The following is a 15,955-nucleotide window of genomic DNA, read 5'->3' as shown; positions in this document are numbered from 1 at the left end:
TTGTGAAGGTTGTTTTGGACAATAAGTTAAGTAATGCGATGATAGACAAACTTTTTCTTACTGAATATGGTGGTTGTAATGGAGATGCTCCTTTGGGCAAATTCACCAGAAAAGTGTTATCCTCTTAATTTGGCCCTTTTTGTGAGAGCCCTTGTCTGAGGCATGGATATATGGGGAATCTGCAGCATTGCTACAACCAAAACAGAAAAAAGAGACATTGTTTTTAAAGGTTGCTGGCAAATTTGTTTTGACATGGTGACTGTTTTCAGTTACGCAAATGAAGCAGGAAGTGCTTGGGGAGTTCTGGGAAATGTGGTCATATGATAATTAAACTAAGGTGTTGCTGTTTATTTGACAATGGTACATTTATTTATTTTTTGCTACAGATGTTTAACCAGATTAATTCTGAGTGATTTGTTTGTTTAAGCCATTTCAAAATGTCTGATATAGTCTTTACTTTAGTTTTTGTCATGGCCCTTACCCTGACACACAGAGGAGGTGGAGAGGTACAGGGCAGTGCATGTGAGGAGTGGAGGAGAGCTGTGCCTCACCTTGGTAACTGGTCCCAGTGGGCGCTTCCTTGCTGTAGCTTCACCTGAACCCTGCCTCCCCAGAGAGCCTCCACATCATAAACATGTCTTGCATCATTAGCAGGACCTGCTGTCACCCCACAGCCAGGCCCCCATGGATACACTCTGTGGGAGAGATCAGTCGTTACCCCAGCTAACACACAGTAAATGTACTGTATATGTTCAGAGATGAAGCATATCGATGTTTTTTAACGTTATGAACACAAATTAGCGTTTACCAGAACAATAGAATGAACCGAAAATTTGACTCATTAGTTTAGCTCACAGTCACCTAGAACTCTTGGTAACGCTTCGTAATTTATTTCCCAACGATGATTCAGGCTTTTTAACATCACATGATAATACAAGTCTGCTATATCACATTTAGTTTTTGAAGCAAAATGGTCAAAGATATTCATATCTCCTAAAAAATTAAATATTTTTGCATCTTGATTTAGTTATGCGAATCATTAAAACCCCATTTCAATCCAGTCCAATGTCATGACGCACTATTTCATGTCCCATTATTAAGTTTTGCTAAAGATGTGCCATGGCCACCACATTCAAGTTTCATGGTGTGTATGCATATTATGTCTACAAATTATCATATGCAGGACATTATTATTATTATTATTATTATTGATGTTAAAAGTGTAGTTAAAAGTAATGATACAAAGCAATGTTGACTTTAGAAGATTTGTCACTGGTTGCATATGTCAACTGGTTGTGACAAGTTTACCAAAAAGTACCTTGTTTTATCAGTGAATAGTTTTAGAGGTTAAGATAATAATTAGCAAATTTAGGAATGTCTGAAAAAAATGAATATAGAACTCTAAGCGTTGGCCTTATCAATAGTGGGAATTCACAGGAATCCACAAACCCCTATAGGAACTCAGAATTTACCAAATGGAGGAACCAGGGTCTAAATTGAGTTCCTCTGCCATGTTTCCCGCCCCCAAAAAGTCCAGGTAACAACATTCTGATAAGTTTGTTGCGCTGGAGAGTCCCTGATTGGTCGAACACACACATTTTGAAGCTGCTAGCAACAAGAGTAGCATACATTCAGACAGTAAGACAGTAGGTACTGCCTGCCAGTAGTATCAATATTGGGACTAGGGAGGATATTTCTGAAGTTTATCGACATTCAAACCCCAAACTTTGTCAGTTGTGTAACAGTCAACCATAGGGCCAATGTGATGAGTCTTTGTTATTGTTTCATCATTAGCAATTAAATCTATCATGTCATTGGTCTATTTGTCTAGTCAGCATGTTTGTGGTGTAGGCTAAAATGCAAACAGGATTAAACAAGAAGGTGTCGGTACACCATCCATTCTGCCTGCACGATCCGCCTGCACGGGTGCAAGATAATACTGTTTTACCGAGGATACGACCCGCATGATCTGTTCCATCGGGAAGCTAACGTTAGTTTAGCTAACAGCCAATTCGGCTAACTGCTAGCTGACAGTTAGATTCAGTCTAAAATAACGTTAAGTCAGACTTAATGGGAGAAGCAGGCTACAGCTAAATTAAGACTTTACAGTTATAAATAATAAAGACAAATATTGAGTGATTGTATTTTAAATGAGCACAAGTAAAGTAGAATTGATGTAACAGCTGTTATATATGTTAACGCTTATTTTCAAGTTTTATTTTGAGGGTCTTTAAAGTTATTACATGCTGTCTCAGCTAGCGGTTAATGAATTAGCTAAACTAACGCTAGCTTGGCTGTCAATCGGAAGCGGAACAGATCGCGCAGTGTTGTAACCGTGCAACATCGCATGTGCGGTATTTTGCGCATGTGCAGAACGGATCGCGCGGGCAGAACGGATCGTGTACCAACAGGAGAACATTAAGTTCCTGGTACCATTTGGTTGAAAAGGGGCTAATATTCACTTCAACTACTTCTAGTGCAGGAAAACAAACGTAAATGGTAAATACCATCACCACCAGAAATGTATGAAAAATGAGTTTGACGGAAGGTGAAAGTGCAGTTATGATTCTTATACAAAATGTTTTGTCATAACTGTTAACTGACTGGCCTGGATGAGAAAGGAGTTTTTCCTAAATGGAAAGGTTATAGTAAAATGCTATTACTGACGATGTTATAACTGTAAATTCACACGAGGCAACTGACTATTGACCCAAACGATTATCAGCTGTGTGTATGTCTACAGAGAACGATGCTTCCTCTCTGAATAATCTCAAAAGGCTCATGTAATGGGCGATCACCTTCTGTTAGTGCCATTCAACATTTTTCATGCCTGGATGAATCCACACACATAAACCAAAGCATATAGCTCTTCCTCTGAAAATCATTGTCCTTCCCTGCATCCTAATGCCTTAGTAAACACATTACACAGCGAGCTAATTACATGGGACCAAATAGAGAGTCTCATGGAAGAAACAGGCAGGTGTGTTTGGAGATTGTATTCTATCATAACACCTCATAATGCCCTCAAACTGAACACACACAAAACCCTTTAAAGCTTTGACAATGCCACATTTTGCCATGAGGCAAGCTAGGCTAACATGCTATTTAAAGAAGGGCACAATGAATGATGACCTGAGGTCAGCATTTCAGCTCATTTCCTAAACAAACTGCAACGTCTCGACTGGCAATGAATGAAACTTCACTCCAGCCAGCAGCACTGCAGCTGTGTTTGATAGGCAACAAGTCACACTTAAGAGTGTGTGATTGTGTGTGTGTGTGTGTGTGTGTGTGTGAGAGACTGTACATGTAGGTTTAAGACAGACAGGAATCCATTCAGAGTCATTGAATTTAATCAACAAAACTAAGTAATACTTACAGTGACAGGAGCAGTGCATCTCGGTCGTTGTGTTCATTATGATAAACCGGGCAAAATGTGTAGTACAATCGCTCAGTGTTTCCACCATTTTGTTTTGCTCAGTTTCTTTTTAAATAAACATAGCAATATGTAAACACGTAAGCATACAGAAACAAAAAGATACAAAAGAATAATTACAATGGCGACCTCCCCACCACCCACTTACAGTACATGCCGAACCCATCTCATTAACATCATGAGGAGATAATACATCGAAAAGAAGATTATATAGATTGAAATGGGTTAGTCCATTGGTTATTTTTGTTTTTGCTGGTGGAAAGAGGTGGATGGAGTATGAGTAAACTGACTTTACTTTCAGAAAAATATGACTTGAATAGATTTTTTTTTTCAGAGTAAAGTATTGCCTTTAACAGCAACGTCAAAGTAGCAGTGTGTGGATGTCTGGGTGGTGGATAAGTGTTTACTTTCAACACCAGCGTCCCTGAATCAAATCCCGTCTAAGACTGGTCAGTGATGATATTTTCTTTATTTAACTACTGAATGACCAACGTCTTTCCTTAACATTAACATTAGTTAGTTTTAGTTACTAATCTTCAGATAAGTAAACATGCCTCATTTAATCCATTAACATTTTTGGGGAATTAATTGGGTAATGTTAATAGTGAATGTTTTTGCACACTGTGAACACTGTGTCTGATATGATCCTTCGTGGTGATACTTTCCATACAAACATGCATTTTTTCTCATGCTAAATAGATGGATATGAATGTATTTCATTACATACATTTCATGTATAGATTCTGTATATTACTCCACTTTGCTTGTCACTGATGTCAGACGGATCACAGTTTGTTTCTGAAGCGGCAGATGAGCCAAACAGGTGTGTTGTGGAATAAGATGCAGTAATAATTGGTATGCCTCGCCCACTTCTCTGTGGAAACTGCCCCATTGGAGATTATGGGATACGACCGCGCCATCCACACGCACCATCCCGCCCTAAATCCTTTGGGGCCAATTACCCGCTGCTGGTGGCAGGTCGCAAGTCAGAGCACGGGCTGTGGCTGCTAGACCACTTGTGTGCACGCTGCTCCTTTGGTGATTCTCTGGTTTTGTGAGAAGACATGATGCTTGTTTCTCCTCACAACCAGCCAAAGATAAAAGTTTAACATAAAATGTTAAATATTGTAATGTAGAAAATGTCAAACACCTGAAAGAGTTATGTATTCTATATTTTCTTTATAAGGTGGCAGGGGGGAGGGCTTTGCTGCCGAGGTGGACAGGGAGCTAATTGGCAGAGACTTGGTAGAAATCAGTGGTTGAGTGCTGATCAATGTAATGAGGGTCCTTTAAACATCACACCTGGGCTAAGTCCTCCAATTTCCTAAGACAATGTAAATCTCTGTAATTATCCCATAGTCACTTGAGCAGCAGGGCAGACCGAGGAGACAGGTGGATAAAACTACAGAAAAGACTTAACGGACAGATGCTGCATATGGTGATAAGGCCTCTAATTTGGGAAAACCTATGAGAACAGCAGCTATTGATGGCTTTACATTGTGTCTATGACCAATCAGATAGTGTGGATATATTGTTGTTCAGTATTCTTTACTGATGAATATGTTATAACACACAGGATATTGTTCAAGATCAGTTTCATGGGCTTCCTGGTTTACAGTACAAGGTGTCTATTTACTACAAGACACGCAAAGCAAAGTATTTGCACACAGCCTCGCATCAAAGTGCTGTTAGTTATCCATTATATTATACATTTCCTTTTTTTTAATAAGCGTAATCCATTTGAGTCCTTCTGCATACGATGTTCTGGTTGACAGTTGTAATGCAGGTTAAGTATCTGAATATGCAATATGCACAGTATATTGCAATATCCAAAATATTCCTGATATAGGGCTGTACCGAATAGTTCAAACCTTCAAAGCTTGATTCATAACACTGACATTCGAATTCTAAATCAACCTTGAATACTGTGCAGCCTTTTTATCTGTCTATTCATTCTGTTTAAACCTAGTCTCTCTTCACAGTTGTAGATCAAGACACTACACCAAAGAGGTAGAAGTTGAACGATATGGGTCATACATGCCCAGCAGCAGGGCTGTACCAGACACTCAGTTAAGTCTCGGGTTTGAGTCATTTTTCCTGTTATCTCTGACTTGTCTCTGACTTGTGGGTCCGAGTGTTCAGACTTGAACTTGTCTTGGACTCTATTGATTAGTGGTCTTGATGACAGCCCAGCTCATCAGCCCAGCTAAATTCACATGATGAATTCTCATATGCAGTTGCACAGCAGGTTTGTAAGTAACGGAACAATTTACTTGAATTTATCTTGTATTTTAGCCTAGTTATCACAATTCAAGTACTAGATGCTTTACATCACTACCAACCATTTTTCCAAATAATACCACAATGTTTTACATATTTACAACTTGAACGAGTTTCCTTCCTTGACTGTTGCACCTTCTCTCAGTTTAGTTAAGCGAAAATGAACTTAGAGAGACTTGTTACTCACTTAAGAACATTCTTACTGATCAAAACTCTATACTGTGCAAGAAATAAAGAATCCATCATGCTGTCAATCACTTGTACTCACTTAAATGACAATGTTTTGGTACTCATAAGTGATGAACAGATTATTTGGCTCTGTTATGCTTTTTTTTTTTTGAAAGCACCGACTGATTTGTCTGACTATGTTAGTTAAGTTAAATGATTAATTCATAGTTGTTCGATATATTTAATGAGCAAACAGCACTCACTTAGACTCTTGGTTTTATTTTAAGAAGACTTACTATGCCCTTCAAGGTCACATCTTGTGTGTATTGTGATTCTCAGTTGGCTATGCACCATAAAAGCTATGGCTTCAGTTAGAGGCCTGAGGGGAGATACATATCCAGCGTTACTAGTCACCTTGGATACTGAATGCAGATTAGGGAAGGGCTACGTGGAAATGTTCTGCAACAGCACACGGGGAAAGATGAAACAAACATGAGTCATTGTTTTCCCTTTTCTCAGTTGACAAGCTGTGGCATTTATCCAGACTTGGATCCACACGACCGCTGTCAGGTTACTGTAAAGACAACTATAAACCTTGTTGTTCGGTGGCTTGTTTTACAGTGAGCAAGGTTTTGCTTGGTCCCAGCTTTCTCTCATCTCATCTTTTGATCCCCAGGATGTCTGATACTGTAGGTACATCCAGTACACAGGCCCATTCAGGATTACAGTGTATCTGTAAAGACCAAAAAACAAGAACTAAAGCTGTGGGAGGTGACTCAGGGAAAAGTCCATCATAAATCACAGGCCAATTTGCATACTGCATAAATGGGTGTCTTCATAACGTAGAAAAAACAAATTTTTTGCTTATTTTTATGGATGCTGTGAAAAAAAAGTGATTTCTTCACACATAATTTGTGTTCTTGAGTTGATAAAGGTAAATTCAATCAGCCAGAAGCTGGAAATAGACAACAAAGACGACATTTATAAAACGCTCCTCAAGAGTTTTAATGAACTGGATGTCATTTCCAGTATCAAAGTTTTTACTGAGAAATAATCCGTTTTCCTGTAAAATGTTTGTTTGGATCTCAAACAACTTTAAATAAAGTGGCATTAAATCCAAGCAATTCACAGTAAAGTCAGTGTGTGAAGGCAAGACAAGCATAATGACATGAAGGTGATACATTATGCGAAATCCAGAGCAAGAATTCTTATTTTGAGACAACAAATTCTAAAATTGTGCACACAAATAATTTTTGTATACCTACATAACACCTCCTTATTCTAGGGTGTTCTTACTTGATTTTTTCATAAAAGGGCCTCTGAGAAACCAAGACGTTTTAGCAGGTGGGAGTTTGAATATGTCTACGCAACAGCATTTGCCTCTGTGTGTTTGTGTTTGTTGAGGCTGTTGAGTCAATGCTGCTGATGGATGTCCTCACATCCTGACTTGCGTGACCGGCTGGCCAGATAGCCATCAGTACCCAAATAAGTTCAGGTCAGGCCCCTGCCTTCACTCCAAACCTCATTTGGTATGCAAATGAAGAGCCTGAACAAAGCAAACCTTTCAGAGCAGAGCAATTCACTAACTGCTCCCTTTGAAGAGTCTGAGCTTCACTCAGAGTTGACATGGTGTGAAAGACTACAAAAAAACATTTAATGCTTATGCACAGACTTTCTATCACTATTTTTCTGCTTTTTTCATAATCAACTCATTATCCACAGTACAGAACTGAGGCTCAACATAGAGCTTTATTGTAATAACTATCTTGGAATCGAAAGGTAAAGGTGTTTGATTGGTGGATAATGAGCGATTTTATTGTAGTTTGGGTCAGTATTTCACAGACTGCTACGGTTTGTTTAACTTAAAGATTCAGACAATCGCCCTCTTCCATCTTTGTTAACGTAGTTCTGCAGCAACCTGTGCCACGCCCCTGCTGAAACAGGATACGGCTCTGCCATTGTGCTCATTGTTGAGAGACTAATCCCGACAATTACACCTCGAGACCGAAAGTGGCTGCCTTCCTCAGCATCCAGCCAAACCATGTCCAGGTTTTGGATTAGGCCCCTGTTTGCCCCTGGGGGTCAGGGGCCCCACCAGCCCCCTTGTCACTGCTCCCCCATCTCCCACGACTCAAACTGCGGGTGTGTCTTACTCAAGTTTTACTCACCTGCACTTTGTTCACCTGTTGCTCTCGCTGTAACTCAGCCGGGTTATTGTTAGGACAAAAGAGGCGTGTGGACAAAGACGTGCATGAGAGCAAAGGGCAGGTATTTCAGGTTATGGGGGACTTATACAGCTAAGAAGTAGGCAATGGTTTATGCATGTGATAATACCTCACAGATACATGTTTTTGAAAACCTGTCCCTTGCAATGTGTCGGCCTGATGATTTATTTTCTCTGCTTGGACAGGATAGGTGTGTCCGGCAGTTGAGGATGATGGTTCTTTAGCTGTTGTCTGTGTTGTAATAGGAACAGAGGAGATTGTTCCCACAGAAGCCTGAGCTGACATCATAAAAAACACACACAACAAGGTACCTGGGGGCTCATGGGGAGGGCGGAGGTGAGCGAACCGGGTGAGGTGGGAGTCAGAGGGTAGGAGGGGTGTGGGGGAGTTTCGTCTCAACCACCATTGGCTAAAGACGCTGGGGACACACCTGTGGTTGCAAGAGGCTAAGGAGATTGGCTGCGACCTGAAAATTACACCTGTGGGGGAAAGGGGAGGAGGGCGGGGGGGTCAGACTACATGTAAACCAAGCCCTTTACAAATTCAGCCTCTGTCTTCTTGAGAAGCTTAACCGCCTAACACCGCAGACAAGAGCACCTGGAAAAAAACAAGTTCTGCTCGGGCAGCAGGAAGAGAGCTGACGCTTCAAACTGGTTGGTTTTGTTCCGGGTTTGGCTCTTCCTCCGACTCTCACGGTTACATCTACCTGAAAAGGGACGGCTTTTTTTTTTTCTTCCTACCCGCCACTCCAGAGGTCGACTGTCCTTCAGCAGGAGCAGGAAAGAGGAAGACTAGCCAACAGGGCGTCAAGAGCTCTTATACAATGATGCCTCTTGTCTTGGGTTTCTGGCTCGATGACCACACCTGGGAAACGACTGGGTAAATGCACTAATGTGTTCCCTTCTTTGTCTTCATTCTCCATCTTTAAGACTCGAGCTGTCGTCATAACCTGTTGCTCAGTGTCAACAGAGTTAAAACTTTACGGACATTTGTTCATCGACTAAGATCAGAAAATTAGGTCAGCGTATGTAGCCCTCTGCGATTGTGTGCTGATATAGGAGGGTCTAGCTAGTTTCGATGGGAAGCGAAAATAATGTGTATCAATTCCAGCTCCTTTTAACCGGGAGAAAGAAGAGGAAACAATAGAAGCCAACGCTCATTCCTAAACTGGATAGACCAGTTGGGGCAGGTAAAGGCAAACTGCCAGACTTGTCAAAGGATATGAGGACGGAGGCTGACTCCTTCTTTTAGAGCTTTAAAATCTGCTTCACAAGGAAACATCCATGGTATGAAACCGCTTTACCTACCAATATATAATAATCAAATAGGAATACCTGATAAGTTTAACATTATTGTTAAGTGTTAATTCAGAACTCATTTCGCAACTTTTTTCCACAAACTGTCGGTTAATCTTTGGAGATATTCTCTAGAGTTTTTGTTTCTACGGTTTACTTCTTACTGCTTTCCTTTCGTTGGCTTTTTAAGGTAAAGATTTGATAGAATAACGCCTATGTCATGCGCTTTTGAAATGAAAAAAAGAGTCTGTTATGAAGTGGATGTGTGTCGGACGTAAAATGTCTGCTCGTCCGTTTTCCCTGCCTCTTAGGTTGGGTTAAGTTCAGACAGACAGCAGCAGTGGACTTATCAGAGCAGATCATTTCCACGAGATAGAAGGTATACATTATTAAGTCTTCTAGGCTGCTCTTAAGGTCTTTTTGAGCAGCCGAGGACTGTTGCAGTCTGGGAAGGAGAAGGGAAAATGGAGGGAAAATGTCGACCATGTACTGTACAGTGGCGACTGCAGAGCGAGGTGGAAGATTGTGATTGGTGGAAAGAGCAACATTTGTTCATTTCTTTCATACACCTGAATAGCTGCAAGTCACATGAGGGATGGTCACACTGCCAGCGTATGGCAGCAGGGCGGGAAGTGCAGAGTAGAATTTCAACAGAAAGCCAGATTTAATGATTGGACGACCAAACGAAATGGTGGACTGATTTTGATGTTGTTTGTTCGTGTTTGAGTCATAGGTTTGAAATTAAAAGAGAGTGTCGGCCTTATCACCACGTTGGGTGAGAGGTTAAGTTATAGCTGCGGTTGGATTCAGCTAAAAGGGTAAATGACTGCATTAGGGACCAGGGCCATTTTAAAAAGTCAATGCTATGCTAACATTTAAAGGATGTTTTTAACCCTTTTAATTAAGAAGCCATGATGATAATAATATGATTCAAGATGTTTCCATCTTACAGTTTACCATTTAAAACAATAATTTCCTCTTTTTGGCAACATTGAATCAACTTGAATCAACAAGACGTAATGTTACATTTTGTGCCTCCAGGGAGATAATTACATTTAATTATTCATTTCTGACAGATTTTACTTTTCTACTGTTTTTGATAGAATGCAAAAGGAACCTGTCCGTGATGAGGAGGGGTGGATAGGTAGCTTGAATTAAAATATGTAAAAGGCATTAAGAAGGAAAGTAAATGTCCAAATCCCTTTCAATAATCAAATTAGTTGAATATGTTAGTGCTTCATTTGAAATATTCAAAACAGAAAGGTGAAAGGACACCGAGCAAGGGGGAGGAGCTACTAGCTCTAACATTGACTACTAATGTAAATCACTAAGTATACATTTAGAAGTACTACAGCGGCACATGGATGATAGACAGTATCATGGCCTAAATATCCCGGTTACCAGGCTGCCTCTCAGTTGTCTCAAGGCCCAATTAGGTGCCGTTAAGATAAGGTCCGGAGTTAAATATGGTTTTGGGTTTCCCCGCCATTGTTTTCTCACAAAGACAGCAACTATTGATTAAGGGCCAGGCCAGTTTACCTATGGGGTTGTTGACTTCACAGTGGAGTCACATTCCAGCACAGAGGGCAGAGTTACCTGATCACGCCTCACTTCCAACAGGCAAAAAGCGTGGGCAGCCGTGGCGGTTGAGACTCCCACACTGCACCGAGCACTATGTACAACAATGGGAAAAGTTCGGTCGTTTTGAACCACGAGGGAACAGAAGAAGCCAAGTTTGTTGGACATAGGGGTTGGTTAGATATTTCGAAAGGTAACATGCTCTACTTTGTTCAGGTACTGTTATTTTCACAACTTGTTTTCTGGGCTAATCTTTTTTTTCACTCTTTCTTTCTCTCTCTCCTTCTTTTCTTCCTCAGAGGGCCTGCAGCACTGGTTTATAATGCTGATGATTAACTAAATAGAATCTGGGAGAGCAGGTCTGCTTGGCTTTCTCATTTCATGGGGCCTGACTGACCGGGAGGAAGACGAAGCGTTCTCAGGCAGCGGGGTGGAAATTCAAGATCTTTTTTCTCTTTCTTTTTTTCAGCCCCCTCCCTCCAAACGTACTCACTTTACTTTGGTTTTGTTACATTCTTTCCTTGGGGGTACCTTTCATGACGGTAAGGTTACAGGTGCATTCTCCATTTTCCTTCACCCTTCTTTCCCTGAACTTTTCCCTCCCTTATACTGACTTTTCTTTCCCTCTCCCCCCCCCTCTCTCTCTTTCTCTCTCTCTCTCTCTCTCGTGTGCTCTACTTTTGCATTGCTTGCAGGATGACTGGAAACCTGTTCTTTCTTAATGAACACAATAATGTCTCATCTCTTTATTTGGGCTTTTGTTCCAAGAGAAATGTAGTCACTTTGTAAAAGAGAGGGCTGATTCTAAATGAACAATCAAATCTTTGTTGAAAGAAAAGGGGAACTTTCCGTAGTTAACCTACACGTCATTTGATGAAGTATATTCTATATCTAATGTGACAAGATATAAAGTACAGTGACTTTTTAGAATAACTAGATAATAAGATATTTATTTAATGTTTAATTTAGAGATTAAAATGTCAGTAGTATGGGGTGTGAGGATTTCACGCGGTGTACCTGTGAATGATCCACGTTATTCAGCAAACGAGGGCTGTTTCAGTGACCTTCTGCATACACAGCGTCGGCTCAGGTCGAGCTGAGCAGCATTCCATCAGCCTTTTATCATTCAGCAAACAGAAAGACAACGGCCTAAGATCTCCACCAACGGAAAACAGAAAAGAAAAATTGGCTTTTCCTTTTTTCCATTCCATAAAACATCTGTTGAAACCGACTTGACAACACAGTTTTATTAGAGAGACAGAACAGTATGTTGCGTAAAAACACAATTACTCTTCTGGCGGGATATGATGTTGAACAGAAACAGCTCCCTGAGGCTGACGTGCTTTTGACTTGGTGACAATTTTAAGTGAAGGTGCACGACGTGCGGCGTTTGAAATTAGTAACTGCCATGCATTGTGTGAAAAGCAGGCCTCCCAACTTTGCCGTGCCATAGATTTAGACTAGTCGTAACAGGTTTGGGCAATCATTAACAACTACTGTGGCCCAGTCTTCTGTGACAGCGAGTTTAAGCTAAAAACCACAACAAGGGCTCAGCAATTATATTTTAGAGAGGTGGTCTCCAAATATAGACTTCCCGACTATTTACAATGCAATTTTTAGGCTATACATGGCTTAATTTATGGCATACTTACTTATTTCACTCTTACGTGCCCATATACCCTAATCATTTAAGGTTGAGTTCCCTTTTCTTTCAAAGGTATTTATGGTTAGGTTTACTACTCACTCCCAAATCTGCTTCAGTAGATGTCATTCATTCATTAACATTTAATAACTGGCACTCACACATTATGTTCTACAACCAAAGTTATCCCCAACCTGTTCCATCAGTTTAGTAATGAGATGTTTGGGTGATTATCTCCATCTTACGAGGCAGCATTGGATATCATCACTTTCTCTAATACTGCCTGGTAATGATGATGATAGTCATCTGCAACCAGACAAACCGCTTTAGCAACGTTAGCAGCAACGTGCTCCTGGCCAGGGCCCCCTGGATCGGCTCAAATACTTGAGCAGCAGCAGCAGCAGCAGCAGCAAAAATGGCTCTCAGGATCCATCTTACCTTACAGTGCTGGATTGTACAACTGTTGTTCTAACACTGTCTGGTAACGATGTTTCCTGGGTGACTCTGTGGTCTCCGGTGCTCAAATGTTTAATCCAAAGAAATGTGAAATAAGTGAATAACTTAAGTGAATTGAAATCTGTAAGAATCCTTAGATGTTGCCATTGAATGGTAAACCTTATAAGCAGGATTGTCTCTGTATTCTGGGGTTGCAAAAAAGGTCACAGATGATGCACAGTGTTGACAGACAGGACATAGTTGGTAATAAAATACATGAATATTTATGACTGAAACAGCTTGAGATTGTTGAAGTAGAAACATGAAAGAGCAGATCTTTTACGCAGTAAGTGGTCCTGTTTCTGAATTCTTTACTTACTTCCCTGTTTAAAAAAGAAAAACTTTTTTAGCAACCCCACCCCACCCAAGATAAAGAATAACAGTCGGTTGATGGTTCCACCGGTCCTGCAGGGCCTTATTTCCCTGTTCCCTCCCCTGAACAGCGTTGGTCTTTGTGTTGTGTGGCGGGTTGGTCCGACTAGCCTCACCTGCGTGGCACATCCTGAAACTGACACATGAGCTCACCTGAGAGTGCTTTACTGGTAAAAAAAAAAAAAAAAAAAAACTGAGCTACAGACGTGGTGGCCTCCTCCCAGCTTCCCAAGCTTTTCGCCACAAAAATGCTTTAAGTAGACAGGAGTCTCTACAACAAAAAATGACTTTAGGTAGTGTGTTAGGCATGCTAGAATGTAAAAACGCATACAGATTTCTTACGGCTTTGATTTGAAACAGTAGAGATTAAATATTACTGAACTGAAGACAAACGATTTTCATCCATGTCTGGACTAAAATTAATAGGTAAAGCCTTCAAACAGACCTTAGAAACATGCAAATAATAGACATGGAACGAGCAGAGACCTAGTGTTTGTTTAAGGAGGGAGAATTACCCCGCAAATATTGAGCCGCACCTTTATTTGGCCAGCCAGCTCCATTATTGAAGCCACAGAAACATGAAATAGCTTTCCCCCCCCCAATTGTCTCTTTTCTTTGTGTTGCCATCGCATATTTGTGTATTAATGTAGAAGACTGGAACGGAAAGAATTTGCCAAGCCTACTGTACTTTGCTTCATGCCTTGGTGTGTTCACTTGTGGCTTTATTCTTGCCCTGCATGCTTGGCCAATTAAAATGTACAAATAAGTGAATGTGTAGCGTGTATAGAGTCTGCAGCCGCAACAAAAGAGGAACTGATCATTTCAACCTGTTTCTGCTACACTGCTCTGTTCCCTCCATCTCTCTTCTTCCTCTTTTGCACAGGTGAAAGCTCAGAGGTCATCTTTCCAGCCTGTTGATAGGCGTCTTACCAGACATGGTTAGATGTAATTATTGGTGTCTAATACTGTCTGGTAATGCCGTCCATTAAATGGCATTACCTTCTGCTCTCTTACTTCCCCCTCTCTCGCTCTCGTGCATCTGACATGCAGTGTATTGACAAAGAGCAGAACAGGGAAGCACATCAACATATTTATAGCAGTGGCAGATGGAGCTGAGTGATGATGACTATGGAACTATGATCCTTGCACTGGAAGATTGATTGATTTCTCTGGGTTTCTTCCACGTGACTTGAGTCAAAGTTTCTCCACTGAGCAGCAGTCCAGGATAAGACCGTTCTACTTACCATAGGCTTTCTTGAATGCTGCGCCGTAAATTAGTTTATATCAGGAATGTTAATGTAAATGGCGTATAAAAAATGTATTATAGAAAACGTTGTGACTTTTATCTGTTGCAAGATCTGCTTTCGTCCTCTCACAGCAATAACTGAATTCTTTCTGGGGACTTGGCTTTTCTCCAGGTACAGTAGAACAATGCACACAGCTTTTGAAACTTCTATCAAAAACCATCTCACAAAAACTAACTATCTTTGAAACACTCTGTACATAATGTTAACTGTATGTACTGTGTATATGATGTTATAAAATGTAAAAGAAAAGATTCAATAAAATGGGATGAAATTTGAAATGTCTCTCTTGTTCATTTTTCTCTTTCTAAACACATTTTCAGAATTAGGTTTATTTATTTATTTTTTTACATTTTATTCAGATCTCCTTTGTGCTGGCCCTTTGTAGCAGTTTCTCTGATCATTGTGAACTCGGAATGCAGAGCCCCAGTCAGGTGTGGATCAGATTACTGCTGAACACAGCTTCTTTTTAAATGCCTCAATTTACCCATGAGGTCCCCCCATCAGCTAAGCCCTCATTGTGTCCCAGTCTATGGCAGTACACAGTAGGCTAGCTTGATAAACCGAGTAGCACAAGGCTCGTTTTCACTGCCGGGTCCTGGGCCACTTACTGTAGGCTTTTAGCTTACCGAAATCCATATGCATTGTCTATATGGTCACTGGTTACATTTGCAGATTTACAGGGAAGGTTTATTTTATTTGTTTTAGTTTTTAGCACTGTTCTCTCCCTATCTGAGCCACACACACACACACACACACACACACACACACACACACACACACACACACACACACACACACACACACACACAAACACACACAGCCATTAGAATGGTGTTTAATTAGGCCTCAAGGGTTCAGTTGACTGGTTAAACGTTGCTCTGATTTTATCAGTTTGAACAAAAACACGAAACCATTTAGCCGTTTAACATAACAGGCTCCAGGCTTAATTGATCTCCCGTGCTGGGGGGGCTAACATTCATGCTTTTTCACAGAGTCAGTCCCAGAAATATTATATCCAAATTTCTGTGTGCTCTGATTTATTATTTATTTATTTGTCAAGCACTTTATATGAAATATGTTCAGTAAATAAAATCCCAAAATCTGTTCTTTAGCTATCTTAAAGTTAGCTTATTAGCATTGTTTCATGCTATCAGGCCATC

The 15,955-nt window shown here is 40.6% G+C and overlaps 1 protein-coding gene across 1 annotated transcript in view; it reads left to right on the top strand.

Annotated features, from left to right (window-relative positions):
* ttll10 (tubulin tyrosine ligase-like family, member 10) overlaps nt 1-15,955 on the top strand; it is a 54,290-nt gene that overhangs the window by 22,695 nt on the left and 15,640 nt on the right. The window lies entirely within an intron of this gene.

This window comes from Perca flavescens, chromosome 7 (genome assembly GCF_004354835.1).
Source record: "Perca flavescens isolate YP-PL-M2 chromosome 7, PFLA_1.0, whole genome shotgun sequence".
Taxonomy (NCBI): Eukaryota; Metazoa; Chordata; class Actinopteri; order Perciformes; family Percidae; genus Perca; species Perca flavescens.
This window is presented reverse-complemented; position numbering and strand designations above follow the sequence as displayed.